The 7287-nt window shown below is 44.0% G+C and overlaps 1 protein-coding gene across 1 annotated transcript in view; it reads left to right on the top strand.

The window, feature by feature from the left end:
• Positions 1-371: 371 nt before the first annotated feature.
• The window catches only part of LOC122398596 (ras-related protein Rab-37-like), a 100394-nt gene continuing 93478 nt past the window's right edge, over positions 372-7287 (top strand). Inside the window, exon 1 of the mRNA XM_043398638.1 lies at positions 372-750. The gene's annotated coding sequence lies outside the window, so the exon portion shown is untranslated. The remainder of the gene's footprint in view (positions 751-7287) is intronic.

The raw sequence follows: 7287 nt of genomic DNA, 5'->3' as shown, positions 1-7287 counted from the left end.
GACTTTAATAAAGTGAAATAAACAAAAAGTCGATTTTTTAAAATTCTAGATAAGAATACCCCCTTAATGCTCCCGTTTCCCTTTGCCGGTGCACCGAACGCGTTCCATCGAATCGGGTGCACCGGCACGCAGCCACACGACACACGACGATGCACCGTCGAACCTTGTAGGCCACGTGCGCGCACGCGTCACACGGTGACGCAACACGTACGTATATACACGATCGCTGACGTGACGCGCGACCACCAGCGAGAAACGCTATAGCCGAGGACGACGTTATCGAGTGGAGGTTAGGACGACGGCCGGTTGCGCTTGCGTGTGCGTCCTCCTTTCCTTCCGTTCTGCACACGTTCTCACTCGGTGTGGCCCTTGGTCTCGGTTTACCCGCAATAACAGCACCGTGCAACGACGGAGTTACCGTCCCGACGACGCGTGCAACCGCGGTTACAAACTTGAGCGACCCCGTTGTTCGCGACCCCCGCGTTCCTCGTTCTCTCTGTCCACCGTGACAACCCGTGTTCCTTGGACGACACCGGGGTCACGTGACGCCGGTCCGCGACCTATCGCAAGGCTCTACCGGCGGGTCAAGCAGACACCAAGAGAAACAGTGGAAAACGACGTGAAACGGACAGGCGCTTCTTCTGGGTGCACGAAGAATTTTCGTGGGGCGGAGACGCGTGATCGATAGCGGACCAAACCGCCGTACTAGGTCGCAACTGGGTCGACGCGACGCGACGCGGCCGTCCAAAGGTGAGCGTCTCTTCGCAGGACACGCGACGATAGCTGTGCGTGGCCTCCCGAGAACCCTTTTCACCTGCACCACGGGGGATGAAAGCTCGCGCATGGGGGTTGCTTCCACCGATTCGGGGATGCGCGTTGGCCCCACCGCGATACGTGCACGTACACGTACAGCGCCCGCCAGAGGGCTGCAACGTGTTTTCGTGGACGGGTGGGGTGGGGGAGGGTGCTGTCAGAAACACGCGAGAGCGGTTCGAATTGTTGACGACGCTCCATGGGAACATGGCCGCCCGGATGCCGGAATGTTGATGTTTTTCGGAGAGGCTCGGTATGTGGGTCAGTGGTCGTTTTCATTTTAACCCCCTGGGGGCTGGGAGGGCGGTTTCTCCGCAGGCTTTGGTCGTCGTAGAAATAATAACTTTACGCAGCACCTTTATTCCGCGTGTTTACAATCTTGTGGCTCGAGAGCGATCAAGGATAGATTCTACGTAAAATAAGTCGAAAAAAGGAATAATATTTTTCCGTTCGAAGTTTCGTTCACGAGAAAATCGAGGTTGAATATTGTTTCGAGCCGCCGTGTAGCGTGATCATTTTCGTTTACACTTTCCTATTCGTTGTCCTCTGTAATGTTTACGTTCCGTCTTCGATGGTACGACTGCCGTCTACTTTTATCCTTAGTCTGTTCGTATCGGTCGAATTGTAATCACGTCTCGCTACAGCAATCGTGATTTCGAAATCGTCGCCATTCAAACAAAAGAATAATGCAGAAAACAGAGCGGAGATTGATCGAGTGTGGTGCATATTTCATAATTACCATGAATCTGGTGGTCGTACAAGGTCTGTAAATTTTCATTCAGTTCTTAATACCGAGTAAACGTATTATCGACACATTCTCGTATACGGAGCTTCAAGTGAACAAATTTTATTTCTTTCTTTCGACTTACTTTTGTACGTAGAATCACCCGTTCAGTAACACCTTGTATATGTGTATCTCGTTCTATGAATTTCTCGTGTAGAAATTATTTATTTGTGTTTTCGACCGTATTATTTTTGAGTGATAGAATTTTTATTCCTTTGATCACCAGTATCAGTTTTATAGCGGATTTATAAGTGCGTAAACTTCGTGTGAAGAGGGCTTTCGCCGTTGGCGAGGCGTCGAAAAATGTGTCAAGTGTTCTTGCTCTCGTGCCAAAGAAGATCACGCGTTAATGCATTCCCTGTCAATTTTTTGAGATTTTATTTGAATAGAATTTTGTGTAAACTATTTCTGTTCGATTTCTCTGTCGTCGACTTTAACAGTCGGTTTTATTATAGAAGTAGAACGTCGTGAAAAGTATGGTGAAGTCGAAGACAGAAAAGTCGATCGCTCGGAATCGTGATTCCGGACATTTTGAATAAATTATCATTTTACAGTAGCCTCGACGCCAACGTCAAAGCACAACCGAGTATTTCAAGAAGAAACTATATCCCAGAAAATCCAGCATGAATCATCATTACTAATCACAATAAAAATTCAATTTTTTTGCTCATTTTTACTATCCCATTTAAGTATAGTTCCTTGGACTTTCAAGAGTACAATTATTGAAATTCCTTGTTCCATTTCGTTATCAGTATTTAACTGTAATTTATTTAAAAAGATAGAAATAACCAAAACGAAAGCTTGTAATTTTCCGTTAGTTATAATTCTTGAAAAACACTCGTGAAAACCATCGACGTAAGAAAGATCGATCGGTGAGGATGTAGCGCCGATCTTTTTGAATAAATGATCGTTCGATGGCGACCTTGGCGCTAACAATAAGGCACAACAAGGAATTTCAAGATGGAGGTCGAGCTAACCTTTGAGAGTGGCATTTAATCGATATCGAACCGCGGTTTCAAAGTCGTGGCTGGTGCATTCCCCGCTGGGCGTAACGATGCTCGTCGCGGGAAGGAAACACCGATCGTTGAAACGCGTCGGAGACCCGTCGAAAAATTACGCGACGTTACGCAACCATGTCCGTGAATCACGGTCGATCGAATAATTAAGTTACGGGAACGATTACAATTACGACGGCTCGTTACACCGCGGTGTGCACGCACGTAGCGCGAAGAAGTCATTTCGTCGTTTACATAACACGACGACATCGTATTTTTAACCCAGTTTCACGCACTTGCGAAACGCTCGCCGACGTTAATAATCGCGCGAAGGGAAATAACGACCAAACGGATACCGGTTTCTGCGCGCGATTACGGCCATCAGAAATTTACCATACGTGCCATCAACGTTTCGTTAAGCTCACTTCGAATTGCACCAAGATATCGCACGACGCCACGCGAAACGCTTAATTACGATACCACAATTGATATTGGAGGGACTCTAATTAATGGTCTACTTAATCTCTTCGAGGTTGCTTCGCGATATACACGGACATTAACATTTTCAATAGAAAATAATCAATTGCTTGACTCCTCGATGGTCAAGCGAGTGACTTACATCAATTTACAGTTCTAGACTGGTTAGGGGTAGCATCTCGTTGTCATTAGAACATTTTATACAGTTTTTTTTCAAATTTCGGTGAACGATAATTGTCTTTGTTATCGAAGAAACATTCACTTGAAGCTATTTGAAATAAAGTTACCAGAAATATCTATCCCAAACGTAGAAAACGTGTGTGCGTTGGAATTTTTGAGTTTGCATTGAATTTACATAATTTCTTGGCGTAAAAATTTGTCCGTATCGAACGAAACAACGAAACCGGTATTGAATCGATGTTATTACTTCCCTCTCGCGTGTTCGCGCGCCATTATCGTTAACGATATTATCATTTTTGCCATTATTCCGCAAAACGACGTATCCGGATGTCAGTTCTAATAATAACGTCAGGAAAGTGACATGCGCCAGTTTTATCTTTCGACGTACGTGCACAATAAACCTCTCCGCATTCTCGCGTGTACGATGTTTTCTGCGGGTTACTTAACAGCGTGATTATACTTTTTGGGCGAAAACAAACTGTGCCCTCGATTTAGCTACTCTCTTTGCAATTCGATGTAATTGGAAAAGGCACGAAGGAAAGTTGCGTCGACATCTTTACGCTTCCAATGTGATTTTTGAAGCCTCGATGTTAGCAACGAAGCTTCGATCGTTGCTTCTATCAAAGCTTCGATATTAATTAAAATCTAGACTTTCATGCTGATAAAGATCAAATGGCGAGGCGAAATCGACTGGAATTTAAACATCAGTGGAAATAGCATCGCATCGGGAAATTACTGGACTATAAATACGGTGATGGAAATCTGCCAATAATAAATGAAAGCAAATCGCAATGAATCTTAAATATATCAAACGCGAAAAATAACAAAGTAATGGTATAAACAGATTTTGGAAATATTTTTGTATCATTAAGATATTTTTAAACACTCTTTTATTAGTGGAAATTTGCTCGAGACTCGGGGCCTCGGTTGGTGGAAATCGTTGAGAAATTTTGATATTTTTGTACTTTCGATGGATATCGGTCCTCTTTGGAAGTCGATGGAAATCGGATCGCGGCGCGAAATCGGTCGATTAGAAAGCTGAGATCGCATACCGCGGCGGGTCGTGTACGTGACGCTGGTTCGGCAACAATAGCGAAAGTCGATCCGACCCCGCGGCGAGGACGAGTTGTTGCACGTAAGTCCCCGGTGTCGTTAATTTTATCGGCCCATCGCGATAACTCCAAGTCCCGTCGTGACGACCCGCGGCTCTACACAGTGTCTCAAAAGCAAATGGCCGAGCTTCGCGAGCTTATTCCAGCCGGGGGACAAAGAATCAACGAACATCTTAGGCATCAAAGAAAGGCAACATCCATGCAGCTCCAAGAAACACTGGATCGAAATCAGATTTAGAAATCAGAATTTTTGATGAATTTTATACAACACTAAACCTATCAGCACTTCATGTACACCCATTCATACCATGACCAGTCAAACGACCAGTCTTTCCTTTTCTTTCTAATTTTTGCATTATATCTATAGAAAATTGTGTTTTCATGTTTATTCGTAAGATACCCTTCCCTTTTATGTTAAACAATTTTGTAATTTTCATCGGATAGAAGATAAAACGTCTTTGAAAATTATTTGAGATAAAGTTCTGGCTAGTAATTACGAAAACATCCTATATTTAAATTTAAATTAATTTTCACAATCAATAGAAATTGCTGAAACATCATTAGGAATATAGCGTCAAAGTAAATGTTAAAATAAACATAGAAGACAGCAAAAATTATAGTAGATGATATGATCATTAGATAGAGGATGAAATGCCCTTTAAAATGATCGTTCGAACGAGTCGATAGCTTTATTAGTTCCGGAGATATAGCGATTTTAGTTTCAAGTCGATGCGGTGGCTAGTTACGGAGATACGAGGGTCCAAAGCTTTGTTTACATTCATTGAGATCAATGAACTCGCGCGCGCACAGATAGTAATCAGTGCGTAGTAAATTCTTGGAAATACTACGCCCGAAACTGGGTCACGATAGTCACGTACGCGGGGAAGGTCAGCACCACGCACGTGCGACAAGGAGGTCCGACTCCGTTAGACGAAGACAGAGACAGTCGAATTAAAAAAATTACCCCTTTACATAAATTACGATATCTCCGAAACGGAATGTCGGATCGTCAAAAACAAAAAACCGTTTTAAAGGGGAAGCCTTAACGCTTCTAACAGTGGCTTAATTTTAGATAAAACACCAATAGTTTCGGAACTGCACGCATCTAAATTTTAACTATTTTTAATGCGCGTTTCTAGACGGTTCTAAGACAGTGGAAATTGTAGATTCTCTCCTCTCGTCTTTGTTATACATATATTTCCTATTTACATCAGAAGCTAACCAGAATTTCCTCTATAAGCCCGTAACTCATTAATTTTAATAAATCACCTGCATATCGAACCAACAGATAAAAAGTTGCTCATCGTTATTCGAAATATTTAACCGATCTATGCACTGCAACGACATAGTCGTGATCACCGCGCCCAGTAAATCGATCCCCGGTCGTACGATCGATCGCGATCGGTCGCTACCGTTCGTAATCGAGCAAATGATTGGTTGTAGGTATCGATCCCCGGCGCAGATCTCGATAGTAGATCGGCCCGTAATTCCGATCGCGATAATAAAGAGCTCTCAGCCGCGGAAAGTAAACGGTTCGAATATGTCGAGCGGCAAAAGCGAAACGTTTCCAACGTTCGATGAATGATAAATCGAAAGCAACGAATTGTGACACAAATTGCGACGCCGCGGCGCTAACGCCATAGATCTTTATTAACCGCGTATCTGTGGCGGCGATCGGTCAGGGTAAATTATAAATTGACCGGCAAGTGTGTTTGTTTAATCGCGATCAATGCGCGGTGTCGATCAACGTCAGTCATTAACGTCATTATTCTCTGCCAGCGTACCGGCGCTCCTCGAACGGGTTCGATTGCGTAATCGACAGCTGGGGAAATTTCGACGTCGCGTCTTAATCTTATTGCGCATAATCGGGCACGATAATTCGGACAAGGCATTTGCATTCGAACCGTTTAAGGCACGCGAGTCGGTGAATTATAAAGTGGGCGTTATTTACGACGTTTTTTCTACTTCGAAAGTATGCCGTATGAAATTTAAAATAGACAGGCGAAAAATGGACGTATTAAAAATTTAATTTCGAAACGAAGAGTCAGATTGCACGAGAAGACAAATTATTAATGTTTTCTGATGTGAGGGCCTGAAGTAACATATAAACTATTACAGAATTTATTGTGCACGATTATAAGGAGGTAGTTGTACCGTACAAAAATTATTTGTAGGTTTCATATTACATAACACAATCGCTGCCACGACATCCATACGTGGGTGACATGAATTTTCACTATGAAGCTACAAAAAATAATTCTCAATATTAGATAGGACTCTTGAATTTTAACGAGGCCCCAAAAATAAATTCTATGACAAATTATGGATATAATTGTTTAAACACTAAGTTTCTGGCAGTCAACGTGATAAGCAGAAAAATTGGAACCTACTTAAACCCTTCGTGATCTCGTTTACAAAAATTTCTTCGGTACCATCAGACTTCATTCCACCCCCATTACTTATTACAAGATGCATTTGTCTCCCTCTCCGTGGTAGTAAGGATATAATTAGTGAGCTGGCCGTGAGATTTAAGTGAAAATAACTGGAATCGATTTGCGTCGGACCGTCGACCGCGAACGGAGCGACGCGGTGGAGGAACAGGGTCGACGAAGGGTTGGAACGACCCGAGGAACACAGAATCGGCGGGTGTGCGAGCGGACACGTCGGGATCATGCGGTGTCGTAAAACACGTGCGAGCGCGTTGCTGGCGACGTAGGTGGGGAACACATGGGGAAGCGTGGCTAAATATAGAGAGCGCTTTTATGGCGTGCGGTCGTGCCACAGGGACCCGGACGATCCACGGACCCCGATGGCCTTTACCCGATCGAGCCGAGCCTCTCATTAGGGCCGCACAGCATTATCGAGCGCATCGCCATGATTTCGCCAACGGAAGATGGGAAGCTTCGCTAGCCAACCGCTGATAAGG

This window comes from Colletes gigas, unplaced genomic scaffold (genome assembly GCF_013123115.1).
Source record: "Colletes gigas isolate AHSC1104 unplaced genomic scaffold, ASM1312311v1 Colletes_gigas_Sc00011, whole genome shotgun sequence".
In the NCBI taxonomy this organism is placed as follows: Eukaryota; Metazoa; Arthropoda; class Insecta; order Hymenoptera; family Colletidae; genus Colletes; species Colletes gigas.
Note: the sequence above shows the minus strand (reverse complement) of the source record. Positions and strands in the feature narration are given on the sequence as shown.